The sequence below is a fragment of the Somniosus microcephalus genome, chromosome 3 (assembly GCF_052327205.1).
Source record: "Somniosus microcephalus isolate GS21.2 chromosome 3, FLI_Smic_1.0, whole genome shotgun sequence".
Lineage (NCBI taxonomy): Eukaryota > Metazoa > Chordata > Chondrichthyes > Squaliformes > Somniosidae > Somniosus > Somniosus microcephalus.
The window spans coordinates 35,197,053-35,222,810 of record NC_140989.1 but is presented as its reverse complement, the minus strand read 5'-3'; positions in this window follow the sequence as shown (position 1 = coordinate 35,222,810).

Genomic DNA, 25,758 nt, shown 5'->3' with positions numbered 1-25,758 from the left:
CCACTGATGGCTGCTACATTTCCCTGATTGGCCCTGAGGAAAGATTTTATCGACTCCATGACGGACTCGACTGTATCAGGAGGAGTTTCTGTCTCTGCCTTCTGAGTTGGGGCTGCGGGGGTCCTGGCTTTATCGTCTCTCCCAGGCTTTTCACAATCCCTGCGCCAGTGGCCATCCTCCCCGCACCTGTAACAAGTGACCTTGTTCTGGAAGGGGCGGCTCCCCTCTGGCGCCACTCTTTCTTGTATTGAGCCCCAGGTTTAACCTCGTGGACCTTACCCTTTTGCTGGGGGGTCCCACTATTCCTACCGTTCCTATATGCTACCGTGAGCTGCCGGATTACAGTCTCTTCGGTTGCTAGGGGGTCTCGGTGGTCAAACCAAGTATCAGTCTTTGCTTTTATCTGGGGCAGGCAATTGGACACCAGGCAACAAAACCATTGGGTCCGCTGCCGCTGGTTCAATGTGCCCTATCTTGTCCCCCTGTACACGTGCTGTTGTAGACTGGCCACAGCCTGTATGCAAATGCGTGTGGGGTCTCCCCTTCCTTCTGCAGTGTTTTCCCTATGTGATCGAACGGACTGCCGTCGTTCGCACCCATGGCTTCCAGTATTTCCTCCTTTAGGTCCTCAAAACCCTTCTGCCCTCTCTTAGCCTCATCTGAAAGGGTCTGATAGAGCTTACTATCTACAGAGAAAAGCAACATTTTGGCTTTCTCTTCATCATCACAGCCGTTAACACAGGCTGCCTGTTCTATCTCTTGGAAGTGGATTGAGGGGTCTCCCTTTTCGGAGAGCAGGGGAATATGTTTCAACAGGCCTCTGAGCTGTTGGGTATCATAGGGTACCAGATAGGTATGCTGAACAGCCCTGGGTCATTATCGTTCACGGGCGGACCGTACCTCCATTGTCGGAGGGGGTACACTGGTCCTGGTCCCCGCCTGCCTAGCGGGACCTGCTGGCGTTCTCCTACCACCCCATTGTCCACCCCTTCTTGCTGCCAGAGCTCCTCAAAACTCGGAGCTGTGGGCTGCGGTGTTGGGATCTCTAATTCCCTAGCCAGCTCTGTTCTGGGTGCTGCCTGTGGGGCGGTTTGATTTGGGCTGCTGGTACTGTCCGATGGACTTCGCTTCCGACTTATGAGACATATCATCCCTTTAGTCCTTAGTAACTCCATACCCAAACTCTCTATCTTTCTGTTACATGGGGTATGATCTGCTCCACTAAACCTTTAGTCGCAGGCCAGCTTTTAAGCTGCCTTTACCTCCCTAACCTTTTCCTCCTGCTCTGTTACTTCTGAGGTGAGGCGGGCATTCTCTTCCCGCAGTCTCATCTCGTTACTCTTTGCTTCTGTAATTTGGCACTTTAGGAACTCTATCTTGTGCCTCGCGGGGCTTTTGCCCTCGCTAGCTTCTTGGGTGAGGTGTGCGTTTTCCTCCTGTAGCCTCATCTCACTGTCCCTAGCCTCTGTGACTTCCTGCACAAGGGGCTCTATCTCTGCCTGGCATTTTGTGACCTCTAGTGTGAGGCGTGCATTTTCTTCCCACACTCTCATCCCATTATCTCTGGCCTCATTCACCTCTCTTCGCCTGGCATTTTTCAAATTCTGACTCCCGATTCTTGGCCTCTGTAACCTCCTCCCGCACCCTCATCTCACCCTTCTTAACCCAGCCACCTATACTATAATAGGTCAGCTTACATGCTGCTGCTAACTTCTGCAGGGCTACCCACAGACTGAAAGTGAGAAAAGCAAGTGCTGATGCTTTCTCCAGATCCAGACCACTTATCATATCAAAAACTGCCTCCAGTCCCTTCGTGGTTGCCAATTTGTAGGCGGGCATCCTTTACCTGGTTTACGGTAATTTACCTGGTCAGGCAGCCTTTGCCACTGCACTGTGACCAGTTCCAATCAGCGGTTTCGAATCGCTAAACCCATCCCTCCAGTTCTGACTGGAGGAACTTATAATTAATGATACATTAAAAACGGACAAATGGTCTGGATGCAAGAAAGTCACATTTTATTAACTAAAGAAACTACACCACACGATCAAGGTAATCACAGTAAAATTGCTTAAATAGGGGAGGAAAAACAGACACAACGAGGGAAAATGACTAAAATCGCAATTCTAATGAAATTCCCACTTTACTCCCACCCTTATGCCTATCCTAAGTTGCCTTGTGGAAGGCCAGAAAAATATATGCTCACCACTGCAATGCCAGCTCCGTGCCCTGCGAACTTAGATCTTCACTGCCCCAAAGTGAAAAAAAACCCCCAGTGTTTTAAAAGGAAACTGCTGATGTTCTACTTCTTCAGGCAGACTCCACGCTGTGGAGGCACATGGAGGCAAGGCCAGAGAGAGAGATGCTTCTGGGAAGCTATCTTTTATACCCCTTTTTTGGGGGCTTGCCCAGATCTGATGTTTCTGGGCTAAAACAAAAGAGATCCAAACTGTCCACTTGTCTGGGATGGGTTTGGATAAAGTTGCAGTTTAAATGTGTCCATTGTCTGTGATGGCTATTGAATAAAGCTGCAGTGGTTTGAATGTGTTCTCACATTCATTTAAATGGTTCCTCCTCAGTTTGGATGTGTCCACTTGATATACAAACAAATGCTAATAGCATTCAATTGCTTTGTAAACAAAGCATTGTCCTGTGGTCATCTGGAACCGCAATTGATTGACAGTCTTGAGTGCTTAGCAAACAAAGTCCCTTTGTTCATGCTGGCAGTTTCAAGCACTTGATCTTCGAGTCAATTTCAGTGAATGGATGTGTGTAAACAACCCAGTATGCTTGCTGTCCGATGATTGGCTGATTCAAACGGGCTACTCCCCAGTGTAAACAAGCAGCTTGTAGGTTGCCGGACCCACCCAATACCACAGGGTGACTGACAGCTCGGGCTCCATTCAAACTTACTACAGGGCGGCGCTGAGCTTTTCATATGCTAACAGCCTGTCTGTCCTCTTCTGCTGCCTTTTAAAATTCTGTTTCCATGAGGTCTGTTCAGCCATTTTTATGCCCTGGGCAATTTAAACAGTCCAAAACTCAAGAGTACATCTTTTAATAAACTGTACAATCTTAAAGTGTGCGATTTTCACAAAGTTCTTTGATTCCAGTGTTCAAGTGCTGCCTAGCTTACGAGCCTTTTTTTAATGCAGCCTTTTGCAGTTCTGGGTATGTTTTAAAACATTGTCCAACCCAGAGACAATTTAAATCACACAATTCTTCATCCACGATGTGGATTAATATTTTCCGATCTTCGGGGGTTGAGGGGATTTTGCGACCCCTACACTCCCAGTCACAAAAACACCCATCAACCATTACCGACTGCTTCCTGTCTCCGAGCCAGTTTTGTATCCAAATTGACACTTTGCACTGGATCCCATGGGCTTTTAAATTCATGACCATTCTGTCATGTGGAACCTTATCAAAAGCCTTGCTAAAGTCCATATACACTACATCAAATGCACTACCCTCATCTACCCTCCTTGTTACCTCCTCAAAAAATTCAATCAAGTTTGTCAGACACGACCTTCCCTTAACAAATCTATGCTGACTATCCTTGATTAATCCGTGTCTTTCTAAATGAAGATTTATCCTGGCCTTCAGAATTCTTTCCAATAATTTTCCCACCACCGAGTTTAGGCTGACTGGCCTGTAATTACTCGGTCTATCCTTTTCTCCCTTTTTAAACAAGGGTACCACATTAGCAGTCCTCCAGTCCTCCGGCACCACACCTGAAGCCAGAGAGGATTGGAAAATGATGGTCAGGGCCTCTGTTATTTCCTCTTTTGCTTCGCTTAACAACCTGGGATACATTTCATCCGGGCCTGGGGATTTATCCACTTTTAAAGCTGCTAAATCCCTTAATACTTCCTCTCTCACTATGTTTATTGAATCTAATATTTCGCACTCCTCCCCCGATAACAATGTCTGCTTCGCCCCTTTCCTTTGTGAAAACAGATGCAAAGTATTCATTAAGAACCCTACCGACGTCTCCCGCCTCCACACACAGATTACCCTCATGATCTCTAATAGGCCTTACCCTTTCTTTAGCTATCCTCTTACTCTTAATACATTTATAACACATCTTTGGGTTTTCCTTGATTTTACTTGCCAAGAATTTTTCATGCTCTCTCTTTGCTTTCCTAATATCATTTTTAATTGCACCCCTGCACTTTCTATACTCCTCTAAAGATTCTGCAGTATTTAGCCCTCGGTATCTGTCATACGCCTCCCTTTTTTTCTTTATCCTATCCTGTATGTCTCTAGACATCCAGGGGGCTCTAGATTCGTTAGTCCCACATTTTTTCTTTAAGGGCACATGTATGGTCTGAACCCTCTGGATCGCCTCCTTCAATGCCTCCCACTGCTCTGACACTGATTTACATTCAAGTAGGTCATTCCAGTCCACTATGGCTAAATCCCCTCTGAGCTTAGCAAAATTTGCTTTTCCCCAATTTAGACATTTTATTCCTGGTCTATCCTTGCCCTTTTCCATAACTGCCTTAAATCTAACAGAATTATGGTCACTAGCACCAAAATGCTCCCCCACTGATACGCCTTCCAGCTGCTCAGCTTCATTCCCTAAAATTAAGTCCAGAACCGCCCCCTCTCTTGTTGGGCTTGCTACATACTGGCTAAAAAAGTTCTCCTGGATGCATTTTAGGAATTCAGCACCTTCTATACCCTTCACACTAATATTATCCCAGTTACTACTGGGGTAGTTGAAATCCCCTACTATTACTGTCCTATAGTTTTTGCACTTCTCAGAAATGTGTCGAGATATTTGTTCTTCTATTTCCCTCTCACTGTTTGGCGGTCTGTAGTACACTCCCAGCAGTGTGATCGCCCCTTTTTTGTTTTTCAATTCGACCCATATGACCTCATTTGATGATCCCTCCAACATATCATCCCTCCTCACAGCTGTAATAGTTTCTTTAATTAATACCGCGACCCCCCCGCTTCCCTTTTTACCTCCTTTCTATCCCGTCTGAAAATCCTGTAACCAGGGATGCTGAGCTGCCATACCTGCCCCTCTTTCAGCCACGTCTCTGTAATAGCTATAATATCATAGTCCCAAGTATCTACCTGTGCCCTCAGCTCATCTGCCTTGTTTGCTATACTCCTTGCATTGAAGTATATACCATTTAGTAGAGGCAAACCTCCTTGTTGACTACTATCTAGCCCTTGATTCCTCTGTCCTTACAATTTACTTTCTACGTTTTAGTTTTCCAATTCTAGTTTTTCTTCCCTCCCTATTGCCATGCATCTGCCCAATCACCCAACCTGTCCAAATCATACTGGGGTTTCTCTGCATCCTCCTCACAGCACACACGCCCACTCAACTTTGTGTTGTCTGCAAACTTGGAGATATTACATCTAGTTCCCTCGTCTAGATCATTAATATATATTGTGAATAACTGGGGTCCTAGTATCGATCCCTGCGGTACCCCACTAGTCACTGCCTGCCACTCGGAAAAAGACCCATTTATTCCAACTCTTTGCTTCCTGTCTGCCAACCAGTTCTCTATCCAAGTCAGTACCTTACCCCCAATCCCATGTGCTTTAACTTTGCACGTTAATCTCTTATGCAGGGCTACCATCCTGGAGTCACGTCTGCGGCCGCAGAAACGCCTGTCTGCTCCCCTAACTATTGAATCCCCGATCACTATTGCTCTCCCTCTCCTCTTCCCCACCCCCTGTGCAGCTGAGCCTTCCATGGTGCTGTGGACTTGGCTCTGGCTGCACTCCCCAGAAGAACCATCACCCTCACCAGAACTCAGCACCGAATACTGGTTGGTGAGCAAGATGGGCTCAGGGGATTCCTGCACTACCTGCCTAGTTCTCCTCTTCTGTCTGATGGTCACCCATTGCCTCTCCGCCTGCGCATTCTTAAGCTGCGGGGTGACCACCTCCCGAAATGTGCTATCCACATAGCTCTCAGCCTCGCGGATGCACAGCAGTGAGTGCAACCTCCGCTCAAGCTCCGTAACCCCGTGCTCGAGCTGCTGTAGCTGGCAACACTTCCCGCACATGTGGTCGTCCAGACCATGGGAGGTGTCCAGGACTTCCCACATGGCACAGGATGTGCATTCCATGGGTGTGAGCTGCCCTGCCATACCTCTACTTAACAGACTATTTACTAACCTAGCTGGAATAAACGTAAAAACTTTAAGAAAGCCAAGTAAAAACACCAGATACTCACCAATCAGCCCCCTTCCCTTGTGCTGACGTCACTTTTGACTTCTGACGTCACTCTCTGAAAATTCTGCCGGTGCTGAGCTGGTACCGCCGCTGCCGCCTCAACGCTCCTCCCAGGTCCGCTCTGACGCCGCCGCTGCTGCTGCTGTGGGGCCTACCTGCGCCTCAGGCTCCGTTTATACTGCCGCTGCCAACTCGTCGCTCCTCCCAGGTCCGCTCTGCTGCTGCTGCTGCTGTGGGGCCTACCTGCACCTCTGGATCACTTTATACTGCCGCTGCCAACTCGCCGCTCCTCCCAGGTCCGCTCTGCTGCTGCTGCTGCTGTGGGGCCTACCTGCACCTCGGGATCACTTTATACCACCGCTGCCAACTCACCGCTCCTCCCAGGTCCGCTCTGACGTCGCCGCTGCTGCTGCTGTGGGGCCTACCTGCACCTCGGGATCACTTGATACCGCCGCTGCCGCCTCACCGCTCCTCCCAGGTCCGCTATGCTGCTGCTGCTGCTGTGGGGCCTACCTGCACCTCGGGATCACTTGATACCGCCGCTGCCACCTCACCACTCCTCCCAGGTCTGCTCAGCTGCTGCTGCTGCTGTGGGGCCTACCTGCACCTCGGGATCACTTTATACCGCCGCTGCCGCCTCACCGCTCCTCCCAGGTCCGCTCTGCTGCTGCTGCTGTGGGGCCTACCTGCACCTCGGGATCACTTTATACTGCCGCTGCCGCCTCACCGCTCCTCCCAGGTCCGCTCTGCTGCTGCTGCTGTGGGGCCTACCTGCACCTCGGGATCACTTGATACCACCGCTGCCGCCTCACCGCTCCTCCCAGGTCCGCTCTGCTGCTGCTGCTGTGGGGCCTACCTGCACCTCGGGATCACTTGATACCACCGCTGCCGCCTCACCGCTCCTCCCAGGTCCGCTCTGCTGCTGCTGCTGTGGGGCCTACCTGCACCTCGGGATCACTTTATACCGCCGCTGCCGCCTCACCGCTCCTCCCAGGTCCGCTCTGCTGCTGCTGCTGTGGGGCCTACCTGTGCCTCAGGCTCTCCTTATGCCGCCGCTGCCGCCTCGTCGCTCCTCCCAGGTCCGCACTGCCACCTCTGCTGCTGCTGCTGTAGGCAAACGTGACAACTAACTTGCATAAAGCATAAAGCATGTTGATTGAGGAAGAAATGATGGCCACTGCACCAGGAAAACTACTTGTTCTTCTCCAAATGTTACATATGTGTCAGAATGTTGTGGATTCAAGCTTCAGTGCAGTACTGAGGGAGTGCTACATTGTCAGAGGTGGTCATTTCAGATGAGACATTAAAGTGAGTCCCCATCTGCTCTCTCAGGTGGATGTAAAAGATCCCAGAGCACTATTCGAAGAAGAGCAGGGGTGTTCTCCCCGGTGTCCTGGCCAATATTTATCCCTCAACCAACATCACTAAAAAAACAGATTATCTGATCATTTACCTCAGTGCTGTTTGTGGGAACTTTCTGTGTGCGAATTAGCTGCCATGTTTTTCTACACAAAACCCTAGAAGTGCCAACTTGGAAGCCTCAGCCGAATGGCGACCACAGCGCGCCGATTTTATGTAGGTTAGGCCAGAGGCCCAATTACCAGCGAGCCGATGTCTGGGGGCATGTGTTCCAGATGCGATGGCCATTTTGTGCAGGCATTTCCTGCGCTCCATGGATTCCTCCCCCAGGACCCGGTGAATTCCCGGAACAATAAACCGCCGACAATTCAGTCACCTGTTAGTTTTTGTTTTATTACTATAAGCCAAGTTCCATAATATATCGTTGATATATTTACTGAAATTGTTAAACTGTGGTCATCTGTCATGGGTGGGAGGTGTGCAGCAACATAATGTAAATGAGCAGCACAATGCCAACACGGCGAGACATACGATATACACTACGGTTTTACCCGGTTAGGTTTCCAATGGGTTAGTCAGAACTTTGTGTGTATATTAAGGTGAAAGGTGATGTTACATAAATAACAGTAAGTGTAACAAAATGAAGCATATTGGGTACCTGGAAGTGATTAGATGGCAGTAACTATGAAAGAGTTCGAATCATTTCATAAATCTAGGCCATGAGGTTTGAATGGTTTACAACAAACATCTGAGCCCCAGGGTTGGATTGGTACTTTGAGACCACCCCAGGGTCTCTTCTGTCTCATTATTAATACCTTCTCTTCTTAGGCAGTCCCTCGGAACCGAGGATGACTTGCTTCCACATTAAAAATGAGTTCTCAGGTGACTGATGAGTCCAATGTGGGACCTACAGTCTCTGTCACAGGTGGGGCAGACGATGGTTGAAGGGGCGGGTGGGTGGGGTGCTTGGGTTGACGTGCGCTCCTTCCGCTGTTTGCGCTTGGCTTCCGCTTGCTCCCGGCGAAGAGACTCGAGGTGTTCGGTGCCTTCCCGGATGCTTCTCCTCCACTTTGTGTGGACTTGGGCCAGGGATTCCCAGGTGTTGGTGGGGATGTTACACTTTTTCAAGGAGGCTTTGACGGTGTCCTTGAAGCGTTTCCTCTGCCCACCTGGGGCTCTCTTGCCGTGTCGGAGTTCCGAGTAGAGCGCTTGTTTTGGGAGTCTCGTATCGGGCATGCGGACAATGTGACCCATCCATCGGAGCTGATTGAGCGTGGTCAAAGCTTCGATGCTGGGGATGTTGGCCTGAGCAAGAACACTGACGTTGGTGCGCCTATCCTGCTAATGTGTGAGGGTGCCAGTCAGTTCCTTCTGTAACCTCTAGATGGCACCTTCACTTGTTTGTGTCCTTTGTTAATTGTTTCTAGCCCTTTGTTAATTGTTCCTAGCCTCCTGTGTTAATTCTTAACGGCCTGTTAGCTGTTCATGGGTTTCACCTGGTTTTCTTGGTATATAAGTTCTGTGGTTGCTTTCCTCTGTGCTCAGTCCTAACCGGGGACTAGCCTTTGCTCTGTGGCTGCTGGCTTTGACTAGCTGGCTGCCATGGTTCTCAAGCTCTGTATTTAAGATGTATCTAAGTCTGTGTTCTTGTTGTTCTTTGTCTTGATAAGGTGCTGGGCTGGACTAGCGTGTTGCCATGTGGGCACTTGTCTTGAGCTCTGTATTGATAAGCCTTTACCCCTGTGGTAGCTTGTCTCGAGTCTCGTCTCGGCAAGCCGGTTGCCCTTGTGGTGGCTTGTCTCAGGCTCTGTATGGACAAGTGGGTTGCCTCATGGAAGCTGTCCTGAGTTCCTATCTTGACTAGCCATTTTGTAACTTGTCTCGAGTTCTTATGTATGTTGCTGTGTTCCTTGTGTGAATCTAGTTATGTGTGAATCTAGTAAAGTTCAAACAAAGTACTGTATATTTGCCTCTCGCCTCGTTTCTGCACTTGGGTCCAGAACCTACATTACCCGGAGAGCACGGCCCTGTATCTATACGGCCCCGTGGCTCCCCAACCCCATCACACAATGGATTTGCAGGATCTTGCGGAGGCAGCGTTGGTGGTACCTCTCCAGTGCTTTCAGGTGCCTGCTGTACATGGTCCATGTCTCTGAGGCATACAGCAGGGCGGGTATCACTGCTGCTCTGTAGAACATGAGCTTAGTGCTGGGTTTGAGGTCCTGGTCTTCAAATACTCTCTTCCTCAGGCGACTGAAGGCTGCACTGGCACACTGAAGGCGGTGTTGGACTTGGTCGTCGACGCCTGCCCTTGTTGACATTAGGCTCCCGAGGTATGGAAAGTGGTCCACGTTGTCCAAGGCCTTGTCGTGGATTTTGATAATCGGGGGGCAGTACTGTGTGGCGGGAGCAGGTTGGCAGAGTACCTTTGTCTTATGGATATTTAGTGTAAGGCCCATGCTTTCGTACGCTTCGGTGAAGGTGTTGATGATGGTTTGGAGTTCGACCTCCGAGTGAGCGCAGATGCAAGCGTCGCCTGCATACTGTAATTTAACAACAGAGGATGGGACGACCTTGGATCTGGACTGGAGGCGACGGAGGTTGAACAGTTTCCCGTTTGTTCTGTAAATTAGCTCCACTCCAGTGGGGAGCTTACTGAGGGTGAGATGGAGCATTGCAGCAAGGAAGATCGAGAAGAGAGTTGGTGTGATGACACAGCCTTGCTTGACCCCAGTTCGTACGTGAATTGGATCTGTGGTGGAACCATTGGTCAGGATCAATGCTTGTATGTCATCGTGAAGCAGGCAGAGGATGGTAACAAACTTTTGAGGGCAGCCGAATTTGAGGAAGACACTCCATAATCCCTCACGGTTGACAGTGTCGAAGGCCTTTGTGAGATCAAAGAAGGCCATGTACAGCGGTTGGTGCTGTTCCCTGCATTTCTCTTGTAATTGACGTGCAGTGAAGACCATGTGCATTGTGCCCCTTAGTGGGCAGAATCCACATTGCAACTCTGGGAGGAGCTCTTCGGCCACTGGGAGAAGGCAATTGAGGAGGATTCTTGCGATGACTTTCCCTGTGGCTGACAGCAGGGAAACTACTCTGTAATTACCGCAATCGGACTTGTCACCTTTCTTGAAGATGGTCACAATTATGGCGTCTCTGAAATCCCCTGGCATGCTCTCCTCCTTCCAGATAAGGGAAATGAGTTCATGAATTCGTGCCAGTAATGCTTCTCCACCATGCTTTAGTGCTTCGGCAGGGATTCCATCTGCTCCTGAGGCCTTGTTGTTCTTCAGTTGTCAGATGGCCTTTTCAACCTCATGCCGGGCTGGGCTTGTGCTGAGATGGTGGCGGGTAGCATGCTGTGGGATGAAGTTGAGGACACTCGTGTCGAAGACAGAGTCGTGGTTAAGGAGATCTTCGAAGTGCTCCTTCCAGCGGGCACTGACTGCCTCCCTGTCCTTGATGAGCACCTCTCCATTCTTGGCCCGCAGTGGGGTAGGGCCTTGGGTGCTTGGGCTGTAGGTGGTCTTGACTGCGCTAAAGAATCCACGCACGTCGTGGTTGTCGGCTAGCTGCTGGACCTCCTGCGCTTTCTCCACCCACCATCTGTTCTTTAGGTCACGAGTTTTCTGTTGGACCTCGGCCTTCAGGCTTCTGTAGAGCTGCTTTCTTGCTCTCGAGTTCTGTTGCTGTTTCCAGATCAGGAATGCCTTGCACTTGCGGCTTATTAGCTCCTGGATCTCCTGGTCGTACTCGTCGAACCAGTCTTGGTGTTTCCTGGTCGAGTGACCGAGCGTCTCTTCACAGGTGCTGTCTGATTATTAATACACTGTGAATTTTAATGAGTTGATTTTATTCAGATTGGGGCAGGTTTTTTTTTGTGCTATCGGTGCCAAAGTGACTGCTAGTGCGCTACAAGGTGGTCACACTGAATGCATTAATAATCAGGATATCATTCCTGCAAGGTTTAATTGGGAAATAGCTTACAGTTGATAAGTAGAGGGAGAAAAATACCTCTGGCCATTGTAGTGCATGAATGTATAAAGTTAACAGTGTCTCAGCAGTGTCAACGGTCTGATATATTGCTTGTAAATGTTTTGTGTTATCAATGCAAAATGCTAATCCAAAACTTGTATCTGAACAGATAAGCAGCCCCAGCTAAAAAAGTAATTGCTGTTTGATTTCCTCCAGATTTTTGTTTTTTTTGAAAGGAGAAATTATACAACATAAGCACAAATGCACGAGCCCCAGTTGAACAAGACAGTCATTAGCACTCTCTGACTTAGCATAAATTCTTCATTTACAGCAATGGTCTGTGGCGCGACATCAAACAAATACATCTTTCTTTTACTGATGCAGCGATTTTGGGTGCCAACTTCAAATAAAATTAATATCTCAATAGGAAGATTAAGTACCTCAATCCAAATTGTAAATATGTAACTGGAAGTGCAGGGTTTTGCTGATGGCGTATCTGTTTCAAGTCTCAATTTGTACAGGAAATGTGCCATGAAAAAGAGCTCTGAAGAGCTAATCTGCCAGCATGAATTTTATGAATAGAATTCTATGGGCCTGTTTGACAAGTTCATTGCCTGTGTATTTTTTTTAGTACAAGTCCATTTTGCCAGCTTTATTTTCTTGACTTATTGAGGCGAAGATTATCAGTGCTGTGGAACAAATGTTTTTCTCAGATTAGGCCCTTAGTGTCACTATCATGTCACAGGCCCAACTTCAAGAGAGAGAGTCTTCCAGTATCCCCTTTCTGAATTTTTCTTTTCATTTCCCAATCCTTTTTATCCTTTTCTCTGAATGCGTTTGACAATTACTGTTGGGTTAAAGGGAAATTGTGCTGAGGACCTGTGCCCTCCAGGGACTGGATTGATACCTGCCCAAACTCATTTCAAATGGCCCCCTACCAAAAGCAGACTCGGCTTGAGAGCAGGATTCAAATCCAGATCCCTGAGGTGAAAGGGCAGGGTGTTAACCCACTGCGCTACCCACTCAGACAGGGTTTTAAGTCAAAAACTGGTTATAGTAACTGTATACCATTGTGCTGCTCGTATTAGAAACACTAAAGAGCCGATTTTAACTCCTAGTGGGAGTGGTGGTCAGGGAGTCTTCGTTGGAGGCCTCATTTAACAGCCGGGCCTCAAATTTATATGAGAGTTTTTTGAGGAAGTAACTAGCAGGGTGGATAAAGGGGAACCAGTGGATGTAGTATATTTGGATTTCCAAAAGGCATTCGATAAGGTGTCACATAAACGATTGTAAGATAAGGGCACCTGGGAGAAATGTATTAGCATAGATAGAGAACATAAGAACATAAGAAATAGGAGCAGGAGTAGGCCAATCGGCCCCTCGAGCCTGCTCCACCATTCAATAAGATCATGGCTGATCTGATCCTAACCTCAAATCTTCTATCACTCTGCATCCACCCGAACCCATGTGATCTCCCGGGAGAGGCGAAAAACCAGATAAAGACCCAATGGTTAACCCAGAGGATTGGTTAACAGACAGAAAACAGAGAGTGTGGATAAACGGGTCATTTTCAGGTTGGCAGGCTGTAACTAGTGGGGTGCTGCAAGGATCAGTGCTTGGGCCCCACAATCTTAGTGACATAGATGAAGGGACTGATTGCAATGTATCCAAGTTTGCTGACGTTACAAAGCTAGGTGGAAAAGTAAGCTGTGAGGAGGACACAAAGAGATATTGGCAGGTTAAATGAGTGGGCAATAAGGTGGCAGATGGAGGGGGGAGGGTGAACAGCCAGAGGTCCATATTGGTATCAACAACATAGGTAGAAAGAGGAATGTGGTCCTGCAGGCAGATTTTAAGGAACTATAAAAGAGATTAAAAAGCAGGACCTCAAAGGTAGTAATTTCTGGATTACTCTCGGTGCCATGTGCGAGTGAGTATAGAAATAGGAGGATAGAGCAGATGAATGCATGGCTGGAGAGATGGTGCAGGAGGGAGGGCTTCAGATTCCTAGGGCATTGGGACTGGTTCTGGGGGAAGTGGAACCTGTACAGGCCGGACGGGTTGCACCTCAACAGGGCCGGAACCAATATCCTCGCGGGGAAGTTTGCTGGTGCTGTTGGGGAGGATTTAAACTAATTTGGCAGCGGGGTGAGCACCAGGATGTAACATCAGAAAGAGGAAATAAAGTGCTCAAAGGATTGGGAGAGGCAGAGAGCACTAAAGTAAGAAATAGTAAGGTATTAGGTGGGGTCAAACTAAGAGAGAATACAGGATGGTCTAAGATGGGTTTACAGTGTATGTATGTGAATGCACGAAGCGTAGTAAACAAGGTAAGTGAGCTGCAGGCACAAATAGCCACATGGGAATATGATGTTGTGGCAATAGCTGAGACCTGGCTCAAAAAAGGGCAGGATTGGGTATTAAATATTCCTGGTTATAAAGTGTTCAGGAAAGATAGGGAAGGAAAGAAATGAGGTGGGGAATGTTACAGTGCTGGAGAGAGAGGATGTCCTGGAGGGGTCAAGGACAGAATCTATATGGCTAGAGTTAAGAAATAATAAAGGTGCCATTACGCTACTAGGTGTATTCTATAGACCACCAAATAGTGGGAAAGATATGGAGGAGCAAATTTGCACAGAAATTACAGAGAGGTGCATGAACTATAGAGTAGTAATAATGAGAGACTAAAACTATCCTAATATAGACTGGGGTCATAATAGTGTTAAGGGCAGAGAAGGGGAAGAATTTCTGAAGTGTGTTCAAGAGAATTTTCTTGATCAGTATGCTTCTGGCCCGATAAGGGTGGCGGCATTGCTGGATCTGGTTCTGGGGAGTGAGGTAGATCAAGTGGAGCAAGTGTCAGTAGGTGAACATTTAGGGAACAGTGAGCATAATATCATAAGGTTTAGATTAGCTATGGAAAAGGACAGGGAGCAATCTAGAGTAAGAATGCTTAACTGGGGGAAAGCCAATTTCAGTGGGATGAGAACGGATCTGACCTGGGTAAACTAGAATCCAAGATTGGCAGGCAAAACTGTAATGGAACAATGGGCTGCCTTTAAAGAGGAAGTAGTTTGGGTACAGTCGAGGTATATTCCCACTAGGGGGAAAGGTAGGGCAACTCAAATCAGCGCTCCCTGGATGATGAAAGAGATAGAGAATATGATGAAGCAGAAAAAGAGCGTGTATGACAGATGTCACGTTGCAAATACATCTGAGAGTCAGGCTATATATAGAAAGGTCAGAGGAGAAGTGAAAAAGAAAATAAGTGGGGCAAAGAGGGGATATGAGAATAGAATGGCAGCCAACATAAAAGGTAATTCAAAAGTCTTCTATAGGCTTATAAATAGTAAAAGGGTAGTAAGAGGAGGGGTGGGGCCAATTAGGGACCAAAAAGGAGACCTACGCATGGAGGCAGAGGGTATGGCTGAGGTACTAAACGAGTACTTTCCATCTGTCTTCACCAAAGAAGAGGATGCTGCCATAGACATAGTGAAGGAGGAGGTAGTAGAGACACTTGATAGGATAAACATTGATAAAGAAGAGGTATTAGAAAGGCTGGCTGTACTTAAAGTAGATAAATCACCAGGAGCGGATGGGATGCATAGTATCTCTTTTGAGGGAATTGAGGGCGGAAATCACGGAGATACTGGCCATAATATTCCAATCCTCCATAGATACAAGGGTGGTGCCAGAGGATTGGAGAATTGCAAATGTTACACCATTGTTCAAAAAAAGGTGTAAAGATAAACCCAGCAACTACGGGCCAGTCAGTCTAACTTCGGTAGTGGGGAAGCTTTTAGAAACAGTAATCAGGGACAAAATAAACAGTCACTTGGATAGGTGTGGATTAATTAAGGAAAGCCAGCACAGATTTGTTAAAGGCAAATCGTGTTTAACCAACTTGATCAAGTTTTTTGATGAGGTAACAGAGAGGGTTGATGAGGGCAATGCGGTTGCCATAGTGTACATGGATTTCCAAAAGGCGTTCAACAAAGTGCCACATAATAGGCTTGCCAGCAAAATTGAAGCCCATGGAACAAAAGGGACAGTGGCAGCATGGATACAGAATTGGCTAAGTGACAGGAAACAGAGAGTAGTGGTGAACGGTTGTTTTCCGGACTGGTTCCCCAGGGGTCTGTTCTGGGACCACTGCTTTTCTTGATATATATTAATGACTTGGATGTGGGTGTACAGGGCACAATTTCAAAATTTGCAGATGACACAAAACTTGGAAGTATAGTGAACAGTGAGGAGGAGAGTGATAGGCCTAGAAATTCATTAAGGCGCTGCCAGCTTTGCGCCCAGTTAACGCCTAAAGAGTGATTTTGCGCCAGAAATGAGTTTGCGCAGATATTCAGCGCAGCGGTATTGGCGGCGGTAGCCGTTAGCGCTGCGCTGGCACCGATGACGTCATCGGTGTGCGCAGTGCCCCGGTTCCGCCCCGAAACCGGCCCGATCCCCATATTTAGTTGCGGCCGCCTCCTCCGAAGCGGCCGCAAACAGCGACCAGAAAACAGGGACGTCCTGCTGCCTTAGTGGGGCGCTTTAAAGCGGAAGGTGCGGCCGGCCGCTTGTTCGGCGGCCGCCTGCCCGCACCTCCTTCCCCGGCCTCCTCCACCCTCCTCCCCCCCGCGGCATTGCCGGCTGCTTTCCGCGAGCCCGGCACTTCTCCGTGGTGCCGGGCTCATTTGCCGGCACTATCCAGCGGCGATCTCCCCATTGCAGGCAGCTCCCCCTTAAGAGAAGGAGGAGGCCTGCAGTACCGCAGCCTGCCGCTCCGCAGCGGCTGGCGCAGCGGCGCCAAGAGCGCTGATATTCAGTGTCAGCGCCCCAAGCGGAGGCGGGCACACCCTGGTATAGCGCCCGGTTCCGAATTGGGGCGCTAACAATGAATATCTGACGATCGCTATAGGCTTCCCGCCCAACGCTAACTTTTGGGCGCTAGCCAGCTGGCGGGGCCATAGTGAATTTCTAGGCCATAGACTTCAGGAGGACTTAGACAGGCTGGTGAAATGGGTGGACACATGGCAGATGAAATTTAACGCAGAAAGGTGTGAAGTGATACATTTTGGTAGAAAGAATGGGGAGAGGAAATATAAACTAAATGGTACAAACCTAAAGTGGGTGCACGAACAGAGACACCTGGGGGTATGTGTGCATAAATCGTTGAAGGTGGCAGGGCAGGTTGTGAAAGCAGTTAAAAAGGATGACGGGATCCTTGGTTTCATAAATAGAGGTATAGGGGGAAAAATTTGGTTGCTTAGCGCCTCCCGTTAGCGCCCTAGCTAATGGGGCTCAACGCAACTAGCAACCGGGCGCGGCGACTGTAAAATTTGCATATTGATTTATCATTGGCCTGCAGGCATCTGTAAGGAATACCTATTATATTCACATGTGATCACATGCTGAGTTGTCATTGGCCTGCAGGCATCTGTAAGGACTGCTATTGTTTAGAAGACCCAGTAGGGGTCCGGACTCCATCTTGTCCACACGGTGCTGTACTGTTGTGAGTCAGAACAGACCTGATGCTTCATTAAAATAGTTTAAACTGTAATACTCCATTGCCCTGCAATTTATTAGTTTTGTACAAAGTGTGCAAAACAAGACATGGTGTCAGAACAGGGATTTGAAATGGACATCGTTGGAGCTCCCTTACCTCGAATGAATTGGGAATCTTTGAACTTACATAGAGAATGGCGCAAGTTCAAGCAACACGTGGAGTTGATGTTCTCGGGTCCGTTGAAAAGCAAAGGGGAGGAAGAAAGATGCAGCTACCTACTCTTGTGGATCGGAGAAAAAGGGAGAGACATTTTTAACACATGGTCTCTCACCGCGGATGAAGCAAAGGTACTGAAAAGTTATTTTGACCGTTTTGAAGCATATGTGATGCCCAAGACAAATACGATATTCGCTAGGTACAAGTTTCATGAGAAAGTACAAGGAGCTAGTGAGTCGTTTGAACAGTTCGTGACTGAGTTAAAACTGTTGGTAAAAGACTGTGTATATTCAGATAAAGATGAGATGGTCAGAGACCGTATCGTGTTTGGAATACATTCAGCTAAAGTGAGAGAGAAACTTTTGAATGTTGGGTCCGGGCTAACGCTGGACAAAGCTATAGACATAGCTAGATTGCACGAGATAGCCCAAGCACAGTTGAAAACCATAACTGGCGCCACGAGCAGCTCAAGTGAACAGAAAGTGCATGCAGTTAATAGACACACACCAAAGAACACTGCCCAGAGAGCGTGTTTCAGAACAGAAAGAACAGCGAGAGTTCTAAAAATGGGCGACACAGACATAAAACGCTTCAAAAACTGTGGATATTGTGGAAACAACTGGCATGGAGAAAAGGAGTACTGCCCCGCCAAAGGAAGGCAATGTACTAAATGTGGTAAACGGAACCATTTTGCTAAAGTTTGCAAGACTGTTTTCGGAAAAGCAGTACACACAGTGAGTGACAGCCAAATGCCAGATAGAGAGCCAAATGCAGAGGAACTGTTTATTGATTCTGTGTCACAGAAAAAACAGATTTCAGAGACTGAGCAAGCTTTTGCCGATATTGAGATAGGAAAACAGGGCAAAGAGCTTAAGTTTAAACTAGACACTGGATCTCAGGTTAATGTAATTCCTCTGAGTGAGTATCACAGCTTGAAGGATGAGTGTGAGCTACAGCCCACCTCATGCAGACTGACCAGCTATGGAGGTGAGCAGCTCATTGTAAAAGGCACATGCGTGATAAAATGCAAGTACAAAGAAAGTGACATGATGTTGGATTTTTACATTGTTGACACTCAAGCAGCTCCAGTGCTAGGTCTAAAGGCATGTTTAGACATGGACCTCGTCAAGCTAGTGCTATCATTGACAGCACCAGTTGAGAAGCAGACAGTCATGGAGGAGTTTGCTGACGTTATCAAAGGAATCGGACTATTCCCAGGTGAATGCACTATTCACCTTGACCCAGCAGCAACCCCTGTGGTTTGCCCACCGAGAAGGATACCCCTTGCTCTACATAGTCACCTGAAGGAGGAGCTGCAGAGCATGGAGAATACAGGAATCATCATCCAGAAAACAGAACCGACAGAGTGGGTCAACGCGTTAGTAGTGGTTGAGAAACCACGTACAGGCAAGCTCAGAGTCTGTCTCGACCCCAGAGATTTGAACAAGGCTATCAAACGCCCTCACTACCCTCTACCAACGCTAGATGACATCACACCCAAGCTAGTGGGAGCACGTTACTTCAGTGTAATGGACGCACGATCAGGATACTGGACTATCAAGCTCACGGAAGAGTCATCTAAGCTAACAACGTTCAACACACCATTTGGACGCTACCGATTTCTGTGGTTACCATTTGGTCTTATCTCAGCTCAGGATGAATTCCAGTGGAAGATCGACGAAACCTATGAAGGCCTCGACGGAGTAGTCGCAATCGTAGACGACATCCTCATCTATGGCAGGAATAGAGAGGAACATGACAGGAAGCTTCGTGCGATGCTACAAAGATCACAGGAGAAAGGTATCTGGCTCAACCCCGAGAAAAGCATAATCGGATCCAACGAGATCAGTTATTTCGGGCATCGCCTCTCAACTGATGGCATTAAGCCGGATCCAGAGAAAATCTCCGCCATCAAGAAGATGGAGCCGCCGAAGAACCGCGCAGAGCTAGAGACAGTACTAGGCATGGTTAACTACTTAGCCAAGTTTGCCCCGAGCCTCTCCGAAATCAACGCACCCATGCGTCAGTTGCTCAAGCAATCCAATGAGTTCCTGTGGGACAAACAACATGACACAGCATTTCAGAAAATGAAAGACCTAATCACCAGAGAACCAGGACCAGTTCTTGCCTACTTCGACCCCAACAAAGAGCTCAGACTACAAGCGGATGCATCAAAGTACGGACTAGGTGCAGTATTACTGCAAGAAGGAAAGCCCATCGGCTACGCTTCCAGATCTCTCACAGACAGTGAAATCAACTATGCTCAAATCGAGAAAGAGCTATATGCAATTCTGTTTGGATGCAAGCGTTTCCACCAGTACGTCTATGGCTGACAAGTCATTGTGGAATCCGACCACAAGCCCCTCGAATCAATCATGAGGAAACCACTAGCCGCAGCCCCACCAAGGCTACAGAGAATGATCCTTCAGCTACAGAAGTATGACTTCACAATCATTCACCGTCCAGGCAAAGACATTCCTGTCGCAGACACGCTCTCCAGAAAGTCTCTTAGCTACCTGGACAGCAGCCTCAGTGAAGGCATGGATGTGCAGGTGCACATGGTGTACAACAGCTTACCTGTGAGTGACTCAAAACTGAAGGAGATCCGAGCAGAAACAGAGAAAGATGCACAACTCACACTGCTGAGCAAAGTCATACATGAAGGATGGACTGAGGAAAGGAGGAAATGCCCTCAGAGCATATCTGAATTCTGGAACCACAGAGACGAACTGTCAGAAATCAACAGAATCATCTTCAAAGGGGAGAAAATCATCATTCCTACCAGTCTCAGAGAAGAGATGTTGACAAAAATCCATGCTGGACATATGGGCATGGAAAAATGCAAACAGAGAGCACGTGACATTATGTTTTGGCCCAGAATGTGCAAACACATTGAGGACATTGTCGGAAAATGTTCCATTTGTCTAGAACGCAGCCCATCAAATGTTAAAGAGCCCATGATACCTCACCGTATCCCAGACAGGCCCTGGTAGGTCGTCAGCTGCAAGCAAGTGCATGCAAAACGTGTACAAAGACAGCAACACCAAAAGAGATACTATGACAGGTCAGCTAGACTACTGCTGCTGCTGCACAATGGAGAATCCGTCAGAATCCAGGAGCATGACTACTGGAAACCAGCATTCATCATCCAGCCAGCTGACACTGAGCGATTGTATCACGTCTGCACCCCAGAAGGACAGGTGTACCGCCGCAATCGCAGGCACCTCCTGAACACCAAGGAACAACACCATCATTCCGACGAGAGGTCAAGCCTAGAGTTATCCTTGACTTGTGAACTATCAAAGGGTGTAGGCGGATCGCTGCCCTAAAAGAAACTGTACATCGTTATTGAAACGTTGAGATGTTTTCAGTGCTAGTTAAAAGTTGAGTTTATTACTTATATGTTGATGCTACTGAGAACATTATGTAGAAGAAAGGTTCAAAAGTAATGCACAACATTTTTCTTTTAAAAGAAAGGGGATGTAACATTTGCATATTGATTTATCATTGGCCCGCAGGCATCTGTAAGGAATACCTATTATATTCACATGTGATCACATGTTGAGTTGTCATTGGCCTGCAGGCATCTGTAAGGACTGCTATTGTTTAGAAGACCCAGTAGGGGTCCGGACTCCATCTTGTCCACACGGTGCTGTACTGTTGTGAGTCAGAACAGACCTGATGCTTCATTAAAATAGTTTAAACTGTAATACTCCATTGTCCTGCAATTTATTCGTTTTGTACAAAGTGTGCAAAACAAGACAGCGACGTTTGCGCCGCTCGCGAAATTGACCAGAGTTTTTGCGGCGGCACTAAACTCTACCGCCCTGATCTCCTGCGCCTGCAGGCCGTGACGTCAGTCAAGCGTGCAACGCCTCGGTGGCGCCCTGGATCTGATATTGAGTGGCGCCCCCTGCCTTACCGCCTGTCGCTAGCAACGACGGGGAGGCTGGAACATTTTCCAGTCAGTGAGGGGCTGGGGGGGCCGCTATTTAAAGGCGCCCTCTTCCTGCCTTTTTTTGTGGGAGACATTTTTGCGGCACTCATTCTCACAGAGAGAGATTCTGAGAGAGAGAGAATTCTGCAGAGAGTCAACGCTGTGTGAAGTAATTTTGGCTGCTGAGCATCACTTTTCAGGTTCTTTTGGATTTGACCTTCATTACTTCGATTGTCAAGAGACTATGGGGGCTGCACTGATTTGGTTCCGCTGTCTGGACCACTCAGGAGGAGCCCTGCAGTACTCGCCTGAGCGAGTCTCCCTCTTCATAGTTGTTTGCTGCATTCTTCATAACCTTGCAATCCCCAGGACCCAGCCAATGTCACCAGGCCTTGGTGCACCACTGGAGGAGGAGGAAGAGGAGGAGGAAGAGGAGGAGTATGATCAGCAGCAGCACCACCAAGGCGGGAGGGAGGCCCACAATGTTGAGACTGCAAGGGCCGCCCGTCAAAGACTGTTAACAAGCCGCTTCTAGGCCCTTACTCAGGAAATGGCTTCTGGCATGGAGAACAACATGATGAAAAGCAACCTGCAACCCCTATAGCCGGCCAAGGCAGCAATGATTCCAAAGGCCAAACATGTACATTTTGAATACAACTTTTTTATTTTACAAACTGTGTGTGTGTCATTTATTCATGACAAACTAATAGAAACAAACACAAAAAATCATTAATTAACGTAACTGGTTCTCACAACCTGGAGATAATGGCTAAAATACTAAACAAGTTATCAGACAAACCTTTTTTTTTATTCGTTTATGGGATTTGGCCAGCATTTACCGCCCAATCCCTAATTGTCTTTGAGAAGGTGGTGATGAGCCGCCCTCTTGAACCGCTGCAGTCCGTGTGGTGATGGTACTCCCACAGTGCTGTTAGGTAGGGAGTTCCAGGATTTTGACCCAGCGACGATGAAGGATCGGCGCTATACTTCTAAGTCAGGATGGTTTGTGACTTGGTGCGGAACTTGCAGGTGGTAGTGTTCCCATGCGCCTGCTGCCCTTGTCCTTCCAGGTGGAAGAGGTCGCGGGTTTGGGAGGTGCTGCCGAAGAAGCCTTGGCGAGTTGCTGCAGTGCATCTTGTAGATGGTACACACTGCAGCCGCGGTGCGCCGGTGGTGGAGGGAGTGAATTTTTAAGGTGATGGATGGAGTGCCAATCAAGCGGGCTGCTTTGTCCTGGATAGTGTCGAGCTTCTTGAGTGTTGTTGGAACTGCACTCATCCAGGCAAGTGGAGAGTATTCCATCACACTCCTGACTTGTGCCTTGTAGATGGTGGAAAGACTTTGGGGAGTCAGGAGGTGAGACACTCGCTGCAGAATATCTAGCCTCTGACCTGCTCTTGTTGCCACAGTATTTATGTGGCTGGTCCAGTTAAGTTTCTGGTTAATGGTGACCCCCAGGATGTTGATAGTGGGGGATTTGGCGATGGTAATGCCGTTGAACGTCAAAGGGAGGTGGTTAGACTCTCGATTGTTGGAGAAAGTTTAATAAAAATATTCCCAACATTTCGTCAGACCTCCTACTTTTTGCCCTTTGAGGGTGATCTGCTTCCCTTGCCCACTTGCCCCCTTCCCACCCTACTGCTCCTCCATTATGGGGCCCCAGTGGCTGCAGCAAGGCTGGTGGAAGGCTGCTGAGTGTCAGATCCTGAGACTACAGATACCCTTGAAGGGCGCCCTCGACCAGCTCTGGGCCTGGAGGGCCTGGCTGCAGACTGCACCAACTCTGCAAGGGTGGCAGCAGTCTTGGTTACAGGCGGTGGCAAGTGCTATGGGGAAGTGACAATGGTGGCAGCAGGAATGCTGTCCACTTGAGGGAGGACAGCAACTCCCTGCTCGACCAACACATTGGCACTCCCACGGGGCAGCACCTCAGCATCTGGAGCAATCTGCTGGAGCACAGGCTGCTGGCCTGCTGCGGCGCTGAGAGAGCCCCGGGGCAATGTGGCCGAACCAGCGACGATGGCCTCAATCTGAGACTGCATGAAAGCAGTCTGAGATTGGATCACGGCAGCCAGTGACTGAATTGCAGCACTAAGCATTTGCGTGGCGTCCACCTGTGCTGCAGCGTAGTGCTGCAGCGTAGCTCCTTGCCAGTGCATCAATGCTTTCGGGCATCCTTCCCACTGCACCCATGAGCTGAGTGTGCATGTCCACCGCCTGGGTGTTCATTTCAGCGATGAGCCGCTCCTCCTTTACGTCCAAAGCCAAGTTTGCAGTCGGAGGCGATAATTAGCGCCAGGTGCTAAACTTTGCGCTCGGCGGATAATTGCACCCCAAATGGGGTGATAATGAATTTCTCCCCCATAGGGTACAAAGTATGGAAATTATGATGAGCCTGTATAAAACGCTGGTTCGGCCCCAACTGGAGTACTGTGTCCAATTCTGGGCACCACACTTTAGGAAGGATGTGAAGGCCTTAGAGAGGGTGCAGAAGAGATTTACTAGAATGATTCCAGGAATGAGGGACTTCACTTACGTTGATAGACTGGAGAAGCTGGGATTGTTCTCTTTGGAGCCGAGAAGATTGAGAGGAGATTTGATAGAGGTGTTCAAAATTATGAAGGGTCTGGACAGGGTAGATGGAGAGAAACTGATCCCATTGGCAGAAGGGTCAAAAACCAGAGGACACAGATTTGAGGTGATTGGCAAAAGAACCAAAGGCGACGTAAGCAAAATCTTTTTTACACAGCGAGTGGTTTGGATCTGGAATGCACTGCCTGAAAAGGTGGTGGAGGCAGACTCAATCTTATCTTTCAAAAGGGAGTTGGATAAATATCTGAAGGAAAAAAAATTGCAGGGCTTCAGGGAAAGGGCGGGGGAGTGGGACTAGCTGAGCGTCGGCAGGGGCTTGACTGGTGGAATGGTATTTGATCGGGGAGGTCGGGGATCGGCAGGCAAGAGGGGATCGCAGGAGGAATCGTGATCGTGGTGGGGGGATCGGGGTCGGGATCATGCGGGGGAGATTGGGGATCACGTGGGGGCGGAGGGGGGCAGAGGATCGTGGCTGGCATCATCATCATCGTTGGGGGAAAGTCTCCGATCACGGAGGGTGGGCTAGGTAGGGACCCTGGATCCAGGAGGTGAGTATAAATCCAGCTACCTCCTGGATCCAGCAGTCCCCACCTCTGTTTAACTGCCGGGTTTCACGAACTGTATCAAACCCGTCCCCAGGCAGTTAAATTCAAAATGGACGGGGAAAAAAGGCTTCCAGTCTCATTATAATATTTAAATTACGGTGCCGTCCCCTGGGAGCGGGTTGGTCGCCTGCCCTCCGTCCCGCCTCCGGCAAAACCGAAAGTGGGCGGGTTGGAGACGGGATCAGTTCGGGAATCCCATTTATAACAATTTCACTACCCCCATGCTCCAAACCCACCCGTTTATTTTTATGGGAAAATTCCAGCCAGAGAGTTAGTATACAGGTACAGCAAGCAATTAGGAAGGCAAATGGCAAGTTGGCCTTTATTGCAAGAGGGTTAGAATCATAGAAACATAGAAAGTTACAGCACGGAAGGAGGCCATTTCAGCCCATCGTGTCCGCGCCAGCCAACAAAGAGCTATCCAGACTAATCCCACTTCCCAGCTTTTGGTCCGTAGCCCTGCAGGTTAGAGCATCCCAAGTGCACATCCAAGTACTTTTTAAATGTGGTTAGGGTTCCTGCCTCTACCACCCTTTCAGGTAGTGAGTTCCAGACCTCCACAACCCTCTGGGTGAAGAAATTTCCCCTCAACTCCCCTCTAAACCTTCCACCAATTACTTTAAATCAGTGCCCCCTGGTTTTTGACCCCTCTGCTAAGGGAAATAGGTCCTTTCTATCCACTTTATCTAGGCCCCTCATAATTTTATACACCTCAATAAGGTCTCCCCTCAGCCTCCTCTATTCCAAGGAAAACAGACCCAGCCTATCCAATCTTTCCTCATAGCTAAGATTCTCTACTCCCGGCAACATCCTTGTAAGTCTCCTCTGTACCCTCTCTAGTGCAATCACATCTTTCCTGTAATGTGGTGACCAGAACTGCAAACAGTACTCTAGCTGAGGCCTAACTAGTGTTTTATACAGTTGAAGCATAACCCCCCTGCTCTTGTATTCTATGCCATGGCTAATAAAGGCAAGCATTCCGTATGTCTTCTTAACCACCTTATCTACCTGGCCTGCTACCTTCAGGGATCTGTGGACATGGACTCCAAGGTCCCTTTGTTCCTCTACACTACTCAGTGTCCTACCATTTAATGTGTATTCCCTTTCCTTGTTAGCCCTCCCCAAATGCATTACCTCACACTTCTCTGGATTGAATTCCATGTGCCACTGTTCTGCCCACCTGACCAATTTATTGATATCTTCATGCAGTCTACAGCTTCCTTCTTCAGTATCAACCACACAGCCGATTTTAGTATCCTCTGCAAACTTCTTAATCATACCCCCTATATTTAACACAAGATCATTGATATATACCACAAAAAGCAAGGGACCGAGTACTGAGCCCTGCGGAATGCCACTGGAA